Source organism: Typopeltis vanoorti, chromosome 4 (assembly GCF_054136105.1).
Source record: "Typopeltis vanoorti isolate ZY-2024b chromosome 4, IOZ_Tvanoo_1.0, whole genome shotgun sequence".
In the NCBI taxonomy this organism is placed as follows: domain Eukaryota; kingdom Metazoa; phylum Arthropoda; class Arachnida; order Uropygi; family Thelyphonidae; genus Typopeltis; species Typopeltis vanoorti.
This window is the reverse complement of record NC_143552.1, coordinates 40,297,066-40,312,067: the sequence shown is the minus strand read 5'-3', so window position 1 is coordinate 40,312,067 and position 15,002 is coordinate 40,297,066. Positions and strand designations below refer to the sequence as shown.

Genomic DNA, 15,002 nt, shown 5'->3' with positions numbered 1-15,002 from the left:
ATTGACTAGCTGCTTATGGTAAGATTTTCTGAAAAACTTTTGTTAAATGTCATCTTTTATCATTTCTGGAGAGAAATTATTTTTTACAGTGCAAGAGATGCTTTCCTAAAATGCGAGTAATTAGTGTGGGTGTTATTTAATATGAAAAAGGCATGTGACACTGCTTGGAGATTGGGAATATTAAAAGATCTACACTTTAAGAACTTTTTATTCAATCAATTTTCTAGGTCATAATGGGGATCGCACTTTCTCTCTCCTGTGTGTGTGTGTATGTATATATATATATATATATATATATATATATATATATATATATATAATAAGTTTTATTTATTGAATGTAGTGTATATAAGCTTTTAACACCTGTTTTTTTTTATGATCTCTCCACTGATTTTATGCACCTTTTTTACATTTGTTTTTATACACTTACTTTCTTACCTGATTATGCTTTTGTTTTATGTATTTAATGTGGGTTTGTTTATTACCTTGTGTACTGCTGTGACATGTATTGGCACATTATGACAGCTGTCCTTGTACGACTAAACTCCAACTCAGACCAAACCCATCCAATACCATAGCTATATTCACATTGAGATTTTGTAATCTTTTGATGAACACCTCTATTCCAGTGTTGTCAGTTTAGTTTTTTTCAGTTGAATTTAGCTTATTTTTGTGATCTTTCACATTAAATTTTTAGATCTAGCTCGTAATAAATTTGGCATAACTTTGTTTTTTCCTTTTTTTCTCTTCTGGCTTTTTGTTTTGTGTAATGATAACTATAAATTCCGCATAACTTTTATTTATCTGGTGAGCATCCCTGATCTTATTTATCTATATCTCAATTATTATAATTTGGAAATTTATAAATTGGGCCACTTATTATTTAGACTTCCTACTTTTGTTTTTCCCTACTATTTTTAAGACTTTAAGTCTTAAAAATATCTAGGCTATACTGTCAATCTAGGCTATACTGCATGGTGAATCTACTTAAAAGATATGGTATGGAAGTGAAAAGTTTAAGAAATTGTGATACTAGTATTTGAAAATATTTGTTTAATTAATTAAAGTTTGAATTCTTTGCCTTCATATAATGAGTAAAGAGATGTCAATTAAAATATATAAACAACAGTTGAGTAGAGATTGACTAAAAGTGGAAGTCTCTAGTAAATGGCAATGCAAAGTCCCTGGTGGTGATTCTAGAGTTTGTTGTATTTTCTGTAAATGGACGTAATGACATCTTAGAACTAATTGTCTCAATGTCATAAATGGAAGTCGTTGCTGCACATTAATTTATACACTGGTGTCCAAAACCTAAGGACAACACTATTTCTGAAGAGATTGCAACTTCAAATTCAGATGAATCAGCAATATGTTTTTGGCAAAAGTTATAAATTCCCTGAAGGACACAGTTAATGAATTAACAAAGATGAAAAATGTTTTGGAAGCCACTGAAAAAAGGTGAGAAATGGAAGAAAGAGTAACAGTTTCCTGATGCAGAGGAGAGTGTGCAAAGAAGAATGCTAAATATGATATTGGAACTGCGAAATGCAGGAACGACTGAAACATTGTGGATTGCAGACACCACCAGACAGGGGAAGGAGGGGGTGATATGATAGAAAACTACAAACTTCTGAAAGGGTCATACAGAATACTAGTTGGTGGGAAGAGGAGAGAAGGCATCCATCAAAGTTGATGATGGATGCAGTCCAGAAAGGGGTGAGAGCTAGATTTTTCTCTGATAGAGTGGTGTGCAATTGGAATGGCTTGCTTTGTATGTGGTGAGTGCAGATAGTGTGAATGAATTCAAGAGAGGGTATGACAAGTAGTGTGAGTGATGTGTAACCTCTAACTTCTCGATGAGTCCCTGACTTCAAGAAGTTCTGGACTCATCGCAATATGTTTCTAAGATTAGGTTCTTGTTTTCAGCAATGTTTATATATATATAGTCGAATTTCCTTCTGAATTTTGCTCAACATGGATTCTTTTTAAATCTTTTTTTTTTACATATATTTTTCTTTTTTCTTTGATACTCATTTTTATCTTGTTTAATACTAAATAGTGGTCATTGCCTTTTTTCAAATCCCTGATATAGTCTTTTTTCCTGAACAAGCATGAAGACATTAATAACATAGTCAATAAAACTTTTCTTCTTTCTTGTCTGGTCTTATTTTGTAGATTTCTGCACATATTTATGTTGGAACATTGGGTTAGTAATGATTAGCCCATGTCCTAAACAGAAAGCCAGCAGACACTTACCATTATCCTTGATTCTCCTTTTCTCAAAATATTTCTATATGTCTGGCTTTTATTTCCTACTCTGCCATTAATTTCCAACAAGAACCAGTTTTTTTTTGTTTTTCTTTATCACTTCTCTCCCACTAATGACTTGAAGTAATAAGGGAATGAAAACTTCTTTCTCTTCTTCCCTACTTGAACCTTTTGCAGGACCATAGGCACAGATAAGTCTCGTTGTCTGATTTCCCATTTTGATATTACATGGCTCATGAAGTTTATCTTTGTGTTGAATGCTGTAGTTACCTCATTGTTTTTTGTTATCTCTGTTTCACTATTTAAAACTGTCTCACTCGTTTTACTCTTCATCTCGGTAACATGATTTGTGTCAACATGGTATTTCTGCAATTCCTCTGCTTGTTCTACCACTTTTGATATGTCTGATTTTGCTAGTCCTGTTTACCATTTAACTGAGCTTGTTCCTGTACCAGACTTTTTTACTGCCCTTACTAGTTCTCTTATTCATAATGGATAAAACTTGTTTATCTGTTTAGTGGATGGGCACTGATCCATCCGGTATGCCATTTGATCATGTTGTGCCATCATTTCTGTTTCTTGTTTAAGCCAGTACAGAATAAAGTTTGATTGGCTGACTCCAAAATTATCAGCCCATCCTTGTTCATCCAGTAGCAGGTAGAATTGATAATGGTACCAAAATGATTGCAGATTGGATATTGGGTGAGAATGTCTCATCAGCTCTTCACATTCTTCACAGATAGGTGGAAATCTCCTAGTTATCTAGTTTTGTACTTTAAGCAAAACAATGGCACATAAATAATTAGTGTAGTAATTAAATTACAATATTTGAATTAAATTAAATTACATTCCTACTCCTACTTAGTTTTTCTTCAAGAAAACTTCAACCTGAATGCTACTAATAACTATGGAAATTAGAATATAGAATAAAGAAGTGCTAAACTAATGTAATTCTTAACTGTCTCTCCAATGTTAAACTGTGAATGAAATTGTTTTGTATATTTTTGTTTTTATTTTTCATTCACATTTAACATAATATACCATATACTAAGCAAGACTTGTGTAAATATTATTTAATGTAAACAACTTATTTTACAATTTAATATTCATATAACTACCTTAATTTTGTCTAATATTTAATTATTTAATCAAAGATATATGTATTAATAATGAAAATACTGTATAAAATATTATTAAGCTATTTTAATTATTATGTTAATATTATAAGAACTTGTATTTGATAATTTAACTGCACATTAATTAAAATGTAAATATTCTCTATTTATTCCTATTTGTAGAAATTTAACGTTATGTAATAGCTCAATTTTATTATGTTTTGTTTTGTTGTCATGGAAACGTATGTTAGATAGCTTGCACGTTTTGGAACACCACGTGAGGAGAAGGTTTATTGAAAAGAGTTTTAGATCACGAGAACAATTTAGGCAGGAAGAACAGATATATAAGCGATGAACGCTGAAATTAGAATTAATTAAGGGGAGATTAGAGGAATTAAGAGAGAGAAAAAGGAGAGGATTGGCATTAGGTTGGAATCGGAGCTTTCGGCATTCGGAAATCACAGTGCAATAATAGCGAGTCAGCAAGTCACTCAAGCAGCTAATAAAGTCTACTAGTCGAGAGGCGGTTAGCTAATAAATTGTAGAATAACAATTATAGCTACGGAAGACAGCTGAGTGACTACTAAATAGACTAGCGATATTTGAGTTGAGATTCAATTTCAGGGCCAACCTTTCAAGGACATACAGAACCTTGAAGCAAAGCACAGAGTTATTAGGCAATAGTAGAGGCTGTAAAGTTGAGGTTACCGTTAGCTGTGCTTAGAAATATATTGCCTAAAGAATTAAATGAGTGCAGGAAGAATGAACAGCTGTTCATATGAAAACCTCAAGTTAAGGAATTATTGCGTATTGCCTTAATTCATAAGAGATCAGTAGAATTTCATGCAAGAACGTTTGTTTATGTGTATAGTGACCGACAATTAATTCAGTTATTGCTTAGAAGAATTATTTTAATGAGTGCCATATACTGGTTAAGTGTTTACATTTATAAAAAGTGTTTACGTATAAGTAGATGAAGAAAAAAGATTATCGGTAAGATTATTCCAACCATTAATATTCCTATACAGAGAAGTGCGAGAGTTTCATCCTAGAATTTCCTTATGTTAACAGTAACTATTGTGAAGATTAGCTGAAGTGTAAATTTAAAAGTGTTTGCTTGTAAAGTGATATTACTGCGATTTTATTGTATTTGGAACTTAAAGAACTGTGAGAAGACTGTATTAGAGATAACAAGTTTACCATTGTCTGAGTTTGTATGACAGTATTATCAGAAAGGCTGAAGTGTTTATAATAACTTAATTAGTGATTTGATCCTAGTGTAAAATTTGTGATTTTAAAATTAAATGTTTGTTTTTGTTTATCTAAAGTTGTATTTTGCCTGAATCTCTTTTACTGCACCATTCATAAAATATTCGAACCAAAGCGGGTAAAACAAGTAAGTTAAATATACTCGGCCAGTATATACAATATTAACACCTAAAAGGAGAAATAGGTGTGAGCTGGATTTTCTTCAGTTCTTGAACTAATTCAGATATAGAGTGGCGCAGTCTTAAAATATAAATTTTCTCTATATTTGAATTAGAAATCAACTCACAACTTATCAATTAGTTAAGAACATCGTAATAGTAATCATGTCGGATCCAAAGTATAGATTAAGACGAAGCAGGATCCAACACCAAGAAGTAAAATCTAGGTATATCACTGAAGATAACTTTGTTGCTCTATTCAGATACAAATCAAGAGAAAGAGTAATAGACATCAACATCCAAGGAAGTTTTAAGTAATCATTATTATGCATTTCATATTATACTATATTATATTATTTATATTATATTATATAGAAAGGACTTGCAGTAATGCATCAAGGTCAGTCTTCTCTCAGTCAAAATGAGGAAAATTATGGCGTCCTCCAAATGAAGTGGAGGGGAGCATTAATATGTGTACTATGTATCATGTTTGAATCACACACTCAGTTTCTGCTTTCTTTATTACTAGCCATGTGGTGGGTTATCATCAGTCACATAATGAATGAATGAATCATTATACAAGAATGCTGTTACAAATTCACATATTTATGATTGTTTCTGATCATTTTTTTTTTTTTTTTCTTTCAGGGTTTGTGGAAGTCAATTTTTAGACTGCTGTCACTCTTTTGTAAAGATTACAAACCATGCCCTAATTGCCTTTTTAATTCTGAACTCAAGACTATTTCAGATTAAATGGAATTATTTCATACATTAGTAAGTGCTTAATGGTGATAATTTACTTAAATTAAAAAATTTTTTTTTTCTCTCTAGATTTTTTATTTTACATTATTAATAAACTAAATGCTGATATACATTTAGTTTTCAGGGTTTGTTGAAGTCAATTTTTAGACTGCTGCCACTCTTTTGCAAAGACAAACTATACCCTAATTGCCTTTTTAATTCTGAACTCAAGACTATTTCAGATTAAATGGAATTATTTCATACATTAGTAAGTGCTTAATGGTGATAATTTACTTAAATTAAAAAAAAAATTTTTTTACACTGTAGCATTATTAATGAACTAAATGCTGATATACAATTAGTTTTACGGTTCTTTAGGTATATCTACATCATCTGTAGAATCTGTTGCTTTATCAGAGACAGTTTCATTTTCTGTTCCACATTATACAGCCAGCTACTTTAGCAGGTATCATTATAATAATGGCCTGATTGACTCACTCACTGTAACATTTTCCGATTAAAGTTTTTCATAGAATCAGTGCCATTCTAAAAGCCCAGTGATAGGCCAATAATATATGATCTAAGTCAGCGTTTCTCAACCTTTCTAATTCCAAGGAACAGTAAAATGCCTAAAATTATATTATTTATATTATATTATATAGAAAGGACTAGCAGTAATGCATCAAGGTCAGTCTTCTCTCAGTCAAAATGAGGAAAATGATGGTGTCCTCCAAATGAACTGGAGGGGAGCATTAATTCTGCGGACCACTAAGTTACAGAAGCATAGCTTTGGGGAGTAGGGGGAGATCCGCCCCTCGCGGCACTTTTTTTGGCGTTTAAGAAATCTTGCCACTGTCTATAAAACAGCAACTTAGTGATGAAATAGACTTTGACGATTTTGCAACCAGAAAAGCAAGAAAAATAACATTTTAGAATGTTGGAATTAAAATTTTACTTCAAAAATAAACATAGTGTTTTTAATTTATTTCCATATATGTCGTTTTGACTTTTTGTAATTTTTTTTTAAAAAAGCTATGTAGGAATTACCAATATTTCTGAAAAACTGTGCTATTTATAACATAATACATTTGAAAGCATGTTTTGAAAGATATGGCAACATAATTGATTAAATTGGAAGTAAAAGATTAAAAGTGTATCATCCTTGAACAAAGTTTTAATTTTTATTAAACAAATAAATATGATGATATAATTATGTTACTATTAACTTTTAGTGAGATGGTTGAGCTTCTCGGCGCTTGCAGAGTTTCTGGATATCTGGCTCAATATTGGTCAACTTCAGTCGAAGATCAGCACACACACACACTAAGACGATTTCTGTATTTTGTTTTTATTTGAAGGAGCGATGAAAATCCTTTCTTACAAAGATAGGTTGTAGAAAACTGCAGGATGATTTTCAATGCTTCTTCAGATAATTCCGGAAATTTACTTCTCACTGAAGACGAGATCCAAAATCGAGCAAAACCAAGATCACGGAATTGCATTTTGAGCCCACTGTCACTAAAAAGCCCAATTAACTGTTCCTTTTTCGATAATGAAAGGTCGTTCTTGTGACTGCAAGCCTGAAATGGATCACGAACCCACAGAAATTTCTTATAAAAGTTATTTGGAAAATATATTTCAAAATTACATTTTAGATTTTTGAGGTGGTCACAAACTCAGAATGAACAAAAATATTATTTTCCACTAAAAAGGATTCCAATGTTGGAAAAGATGCAAATTGTCTGTCTTTTACATAATTAATCCATAAAACCAGTTTTTTCTCGAATGCCTTGATTTTGTCGTAAGCATCAAGAACAGTTAAAAAATTTCCATCAAGGGAGAGATTTAGTTCATTTAATTTTGAAACAATGTCTGAAAGATAGTGTAGTGTTGATAACCATGCTTCGTCAACAAGGAGTAATGCAAAATCAGAATTGTGTTCATTTACAAATAATAAAACTTCGTGCCTTAATTGAAATAACCTTGCCCCTGGAAAGCCAGCGAATTTCAGAATGAAGCAAAAGTTGTGTATATTCACTGCCCATTTCATCTCAGAGTTCTGAAAATAACCTGTTATTTAACAGTTGAGCTTTAATAAAATGAACTAGCTTGACAGTGTTGTATAGAACAGTTTTAAATTCTGGTCGCATTCCTTTGGAGGCTAATGCTTCCCTGTGTATGAAACAATGCACCCAATTCATATCTGGAGCTGCTACTTTGACCTTAGAAACAACCCCAATACATCTGCCTGTAAGGGCACGAGCTCCATCCGAACAGAAGCCTATACATTTTTCCCCACTGGATCCCTTTGTGTATTATGTAATTATTGAGAGTGTGAAATATTTTTTCTCCAGTTGTTCGGGATGACAAAGTTTTACAAAACAGAATATCATCATGAATCTTGTTATCATGCACGTATCTTACATAGCATATTAACTGCACATCATTTGTAACATCAGTAGTCTCATCTATTTGTAACGCATAATAAGGGCTCTTCTTAACTCTTTCGATTAACTGAGATTCTACGTCACTTGCCATATCATTCATTCTGCGACTGACAGTGTCATTTGAAAGAGGAATCAAATCATCTTTTAGTAACTTGTTGCCAAACATAGTTTTTACCACATCTTTTATAGCTAGAAGTAGTAAATTTTCCCCGATAGAATGAGGTTACCCTGTTTTCGCTATGTGCAAACTTAAGAGATAGGATGCTTCCAGTGCTTTGCTATTAATGGAACCCGTGGCTGAAATTATAACTTTCCCACGAATTAATGTCACTAAGTCGCCGAAAAAATTCAATTGGCTTATTTTTCACATCACAATGTTTAGTTTCTAAATATCGTCGGAGTTTCGCAGGTTTCATGCACTCGTTCGACAACACAAAACATATTGCAGTTACTGTTCACTTTCATCTCCACACCAAGTAAACCCGAATTCCAAATATGAACTGTTATGTTTCCTATCATATTGTTTCTTTGAACAGCTTGTTTCTTCTACTTTAATAGTATCAGGTTTACTGGCCGTTACAACACGTGTATTACAATTAGGGTTAGCATAACCTGTTTCATTTGCTCTTTTTTTCAAAGTCCTAGTTCTAAGCCACTTTTTCATTATTAAAAATATGTTTCCGAAAAATATATAAATACTGGGGTTAGCTCACGACACACTTTGTTCAAGTATCACTTAGCACTTCTGAAGATATCCTGAGCCTTGGTTGAAGGAAACTTTCAATAATAAAAATCAATACACAACAAGCAGTTGGTTGAAATGTGGATAACACATGTTCACTTCAAATCTGACAAAACAGCAAGGGAAAGTGGAAGCAATAAAACTACAGGCGGGTTGGGTCTCTTTTTATGTGGTAGATGCGTTCCACAGAATACCACATATAAAAAATTGCACGAAAAAGGCCTAACTTACGTTGAAAAATCAGGGATACGTTCCATAATTTTCTAAAACCACATAAAACCGAAGCAATGAATTAAAATAAACCTAAAATTGCATAAAAAATGTTTATGAAAATTCAGGAAAATAAGAATGCCTAAGTTTGTTTTAAAACTTTATTTATTTAATTTTATTTAAAAGTAACATTTTTTTTTACATCTTGTTATCAGAATTATCATCACTATTAGACAGTATTCGGCAACGTTTGTGAACTGGTGTGGTCACTTTCGTCACTAGAAGAGATAGTCAGCATCAGATCTGTATGGTAAAGGCAATAGTTCTGCACAAAGAGAGTTAGCTTCACCCACATTCTGTGCTGTTTTTTCTTGTGACAATGTAATCAATGATTAAACTTTGCGATGATGATTTCACTAATTTTTTATACAGCTCGCGGTATCCAGACAAACAGTTCTTCAGCTCACATTGAAATTTAAAGGCTTGTTCAGAATTTCTGACATTAACAAGAAAATGATTTTCCAATTTATGGCACAGTTCAAGACCTCGAATTATATTTGCAGTGAAGGAGACAGGTTTTCCTTCCGCTTCACTATCGTTTTCTGGATATTCGAGGATATCTAAAGTTAATTGATATCCAATAATATCATCGTCACTTAAGACATTATCCACAAGCAATTGGTCTACATCGTTCTGGCTAAATGTATCGAAATCTTCTCCATCAATTTCATGTGCCAAAGTAATGATTTCATCTGATAATGTAGATGTTTGCATGGTTGCACTGTTTGCAACACATCCAAGTCAAGCTGCTTTCTAGCAGGCATTTAAAATTTATGGTCTTATTATGCGATAGCAGATGCAACATGATTTAAGCAGTCCAAAATAGAAATTTTTTTCTAAACATCAGTTACTGTTAATGAATCATTTTTTAGTTTATCCAATATAAATTTAAAAGTGTTAAAAGTAGCAAAAGTAGCAATTATGCCTTGATCTAATGGCTGAATAATGCTTATTGTATTAGGTGTAAAAAACACGACCTGCACATTTGGATGTTCTAAATGCGGATGACTTGGTGCATTGTCAACAATTAATAAAACTTTAAAATCGAGAACTTTTTGCTTCGTGTATTTTTCCACTTCTGGTACAAAGCAATTATTGAATTATTCAGTAAATACAGCAGTTGTTCCCCAGGCCTTTGTATTAGCCATCCAATGTACAGGCAGCTGTTTTAGATCTTTGCCTTTTAAAGCACATATTCTTAGAAATCGATTTACTAGGAGGGGTTTCAACATTCGATCTCCTGATGTATTGCTTCAAAGTAACAACGTCACTCGATCTTTGCTTGCTTTAAACCAACTTGCTTTTTCCTCAGACTTTGCGATGTAAGTTTGACTAGGCATTTTCTTCCAAAACAATCCTGTTTCATCAGCGTTGGACACTTGATCGGGACAATATCCACTATCTTCAATAGCTTTGGCTAACTTCTCTTGAAAATTTTTGGCTGCTGCTTCATCTGCTGCTGCAACCATGCTGGTAATCTTCACGTTATGAAGTGTATTTATTTTTAAAAACCAGATTTACCATCCTTTGCTAGCCCAAAATTCTTTATCAGCCTGGGAAGCGGAAGTAGACAGCTCCAATTGCTTCATCTGTTCATAAAAACTGAAGAGCTGTTTGTTTAATTAAATAACCACTTATATTCTTCTTTGAGTTAATTCTTCAACCCAAATTATGAGCACTCGATCCATGCTTTCTAATAAAGCATTTCTTGAGTACGATGATAATTTGGCACTTAGTTTTGTGCCAGAAATGACAGATTTTCTTATTGCGACTTCATTCTTTTTAATTGCTCTTATAGTAGATTCGCCTAAATTAAAATATTTACCAATCGCCATAGATCCTCCTCCTTTTGCTAAGCGATCTAAAATTGCAATTTTCATTTCCAAAGAAATTGCTTTTCTTTTGTGCTTTTTTCCTCCATTGTGCCAAATTTAATTAATTATTAATTAATAATCAATTATTAATTAATAATAAAAAATCAGCTAAATTAACAATTAATTATTAATGAATACATTACAAAATAACCAAGGTGTTCCATGAAAATTTCAGGATTTGTGAAGTGTTTCCATTGTAGGAAAAGTTATGAGGTAATCCAGCATGGGAAACGCTGGATTACCCTATTATAGGAATGGATTCTCGTTCTGTTGACATGCGCAGAAGTGCTGTGTGCACCGCATAACTTCAAATCCACATAAAAAAGAGACGCACAAAAGAGACCCAAGTGTATATTGTTTTTCACTTTACCTTTCTTTTATTATTCGTCATTCTGCAGCTACAAATTTAGTAGCAGAATGATGAATAATAAAAAGGGTGAAGCGAACAACAATATAGTTTAATTGCTTCTGCCTTTGAACATTCTGACGCTATTTGTTAGTTTTTTAAGGCTCCATTTGATTTCAATAATTTTTACTTACTCAATTTTAATTTGTTTTGTTTGGATAATTTAAAAAAAAAATTATTTAATTAATTTAAGTCTGCCTGGGGACCAGCTGTCCCATCGTCGTGGACCACAGGTTGAGAAACACTGATCTAAGTGAATGAGTGCAGCATGCTATTCATAAGCAAGTGCTGCTGGAAGTATCAAGGAAATTTTGCTGGAATGTTTGTTCACAGCAGTGTTTAAAGTGTATAATAATGGTCTGACAACAGAATACACAATGAGTAGGGAGAAACAAGCAGTCACTCCTAGAAGTCAACTAGAAAAAATTAGCTTATACGATAAATGTGTTTATTGAATAAATAAACACATAGTGAAGAATCCTTCATTGATAAATAGTAATGCACTTGAATGAAATTGCATGAATATTTTGTACCGAAATTAATAGTATATCGATCAGTATGTGGAACAGGCATTTCAAAGAAACAGGAATACAAGGTAAATACAAGAATTGGTTTACCATTGAAATGGCTGCCACATTCTAGATAAATTATATTAAAAATGGTTAATATTTTTTAAAAAATACTTTCTGCCATTTAGGTAATATAAGAGCATCCCAAACTTTACGGAGAGAGAGACCATTATTCCAATTCGGCTGATGTAAAAGGGCTTCATAACTTTCTTTGAAGAGACATTCGTATTTAAAACTGCTTTTTTTGGAGAAGATAAGCTTCATTCTATTGAATTCAGTGTAGTACCGATGTTATCTAATTCTTTTTTACACAGAACATCGTGATTGCCCAAAGCATGTTAAATTACACTCACAGGCTTCTAGTAAACACCAGCTAAAGACAAAGGCAACAGTTGATCTTTTGTGGATGGTAAGAAATTAGAAATTTTATCATCATCATCATCAAATTCCTGCCATGTACCCTCAAGGGGTGTACAGGATATGACAGTACTACATGAAAAAATTACATGATTACTAACTTCCTATCTACAATTTTCCTCCAAATCAGTCTGTTACTTGTCAAGACTCCAACATTATCAGATCTTATATTTCTGTCGTCTAAGGCACTTTGTACCGTATCAATCCACCTATATCTTGGTCTTCCTCTTGGTCGTTTTGCTGCCAACCTGGCAGAGAACACTTGTTTTGCTAATCTTTCCTCTCCCATTCTATTTAAATGATCATGCCACCTGAGATTAGCTCTGCTAACGCATTCCTGGATGCTGACAATGCCAAGTTCTTTCCTAATATCCTCATTTTTAATATGATATTGCCATTGATGCCATCTGTTCACGCCTCGAATCTTTCTCAGGACTCTCATATCTGCGGTCTCTAGTCTTTGGTCAAGTGTTTTACTTCTGACCCAGCTCTCAGATCCATAAGTTAAAACTGGTTTGAACACTGTCTTATATACAGGTAATTTAGTGTTGCCTTTCCACATTTCAAGCCTTTGATGGCTTTTTCTACTTCAAGTATGGATATGTATTGCTGACTGCATGCCTGGTCAGTGTTTTTTATCACTGTGCTGTCATCACTGCTTGTTTCATTTAGCAGTTTTTCAAAGTAATTACTCCATACTTCAAGGATATCTTTTTCTCTTGTTTTCATGTCATCTTTATCATCTCTAACTCCTTTTACAGCACTCTTTCCTAAATTCCTAAGCTTCTTCAACAACCTCCAGAATATTTTGCCACCTTCTTGATATTTATTTTCTATATTCTTGCCAAAATCCTCCCATGACTTTTGTTTAGCTAGTTTTACACACTGTTTAGCTTTCTTCCATTTGTCTCTGTATTCTGTAAGAGTAAAAGCTGACTTATTTGCCAGGAACTTTTGATATGCTTTCTTCTTTTCCTTCACTGCCTCTTTAACTTCCTGTGTCCACCAGGGAGTTCTGATTTTTTTATCCTTGCACACAATCTCACCACATGCCTCTCTGGCAGAATCAATCAATGTTTTCTTCAGAGTTTGCCACTGAATCTCCAAGGCTTGATTCCTGTTCTCAAATTCTTTCATTTTCTTTTCAATAATCTTTCTTTATTTTAGTCTACAGTTCACATCTGAGAGCTGCTCAACTTTTATTCGCTTTAAAACTTTCTTACATGTTATTCTTTTTAATATGAAATTCAATTTTATCCTGCTCAAGACTAAATAGTGATCACTTCCAATTTCAAATCCTCTGTACACTCTGGTGTCGTGCACCAGGGAGAAAACATCACTATCAACAATAACATAGTCAATGAGACTTTTCTTATTCCTTGCCTCTTCTCTCCATGTGAATTTGTGCACATTTTTATGTTGGAACATGGTGTTAGTAATAACCAGTCCATGTCCTGAGCAGAAATCCAACAGATATTTGCCATTATTATTAGCTTTGCTCTTTTCACCAAATTTTCCCAAAATATTTTTGTATGTCTCACAATCATTTCCTACTCTGCTGTTTAGATCCCCAACAAGGACCAACTTTTCCTTTTTCATTGTGTCAGTTGCTTTTTCTAAAGCGTCAAAAAATTCCTCCACTTCTACCTTTGTAGAACCTTCTGTGGGACCATAGGCACAAATAAGTCTCATTGTCCAGTTCCCCATTCTCATATTTGCCCAGATTACTCTACTTGAGACTGACTGCCATTCGAGAAGATTAGCCTCGTATTTTGTGTTGAATACTATGGCTACTCCTTCTTTTCCTTGATTGTCATTGCCTGAATATAACATTTTGTATTTATTGCTCAGAAAGATCTCACCAGTTTTGGTCTTTTTTGTTTCAGTCACCCCTATTATGTCAATCTGGTACTTATCTAATTCCTCAGCTAGCTCCATTTCTTTTCTATTCATGCTTCTTATGTTGATAGTACCGATCTTTAACTCTGGTGCTGTTGAGTTGGGGTGTGTTTTCAGATTTGTTCCAGTAGCTGACTTTTCGCTGTTCGCCCTGGTTCCCTGGCGAAAACAACAGAGGCCTTGTTTAACCAGGCGATGCCCCAGCAGGCATGAAATTTTGTCATGTTGTACCATCATTTTTTTTTATTTTGGTTTAACCAATAAGAATTCAATTTGGTCGGCTAAATCCCAAATTGCCAGCCCATCCTCGTTCGTTCAGTATCAAAGTAGATACCCAACAGGGTGCACCACGAGAAGGTGAGGATTGGACATTAGGTCAGAAGCCCTGGTCGGTTCTCTGCATTCCTTTAAAGGCTATGTGGAGGTCTCCTCTCAGTTATACAGCTTTGACCCTTAAGCACCCCTAGAAATTTTATTAATAGGGAAATATTTGGGATCGAAGTGAAACTTCTTCAAAATTCTGCCAATAGGATCACAGATACCAGAAATACATAGGATAGTCAACCTGCTGTCTGGTGAAGAATCCTGAGGTGTTGGAACATGGGGGTCAGAATCTGTTGGATTTGACAAGGGTTGTATTCATTTAATAACATCAAAGTTTTGATAGTGAAATGCTTTTGTGGTAAGCCTAAAGTAGAAGTACAAACATCATGAGCTCTATTAATTAATGACTTGACAACACTCATTTTTTGGGGGAATGTGATGAGCAGACTTTTGAGGTATATATCTGCCAGTAAAAAGATTGGTTTCTGATAAACACTGGTTGA

General features: G+C 33.5%; 1 protein-coding gene across 2 annotated transcripts in view; it reads left to right on the top strand.

Moving 5' to 3' along the window:
* The window catches only part of RhoBTB (Rho-related BTB domain containing), a 397,556-nt gene that overhangs the window by 35,148 nt on the left and 347,406 nt on the right, over positions 1–15,002 (top strand). Inside the window, exons 2-3 of one of the 2 annotated variants that reach the window (XM_090391754.1) lie at positions 5,459–5,584; positions 5,690–5,819. The gene's annotated coding sequence lies outside the window, so the exon portion shown is untranslated. The remainder of the gene's footprint in view (positions 1–5,458; positions 5,585–5,689; positions 5,820–15,002) is intronic. The other variant, XM_090391753.1, reaches the window with a different exon arrangement.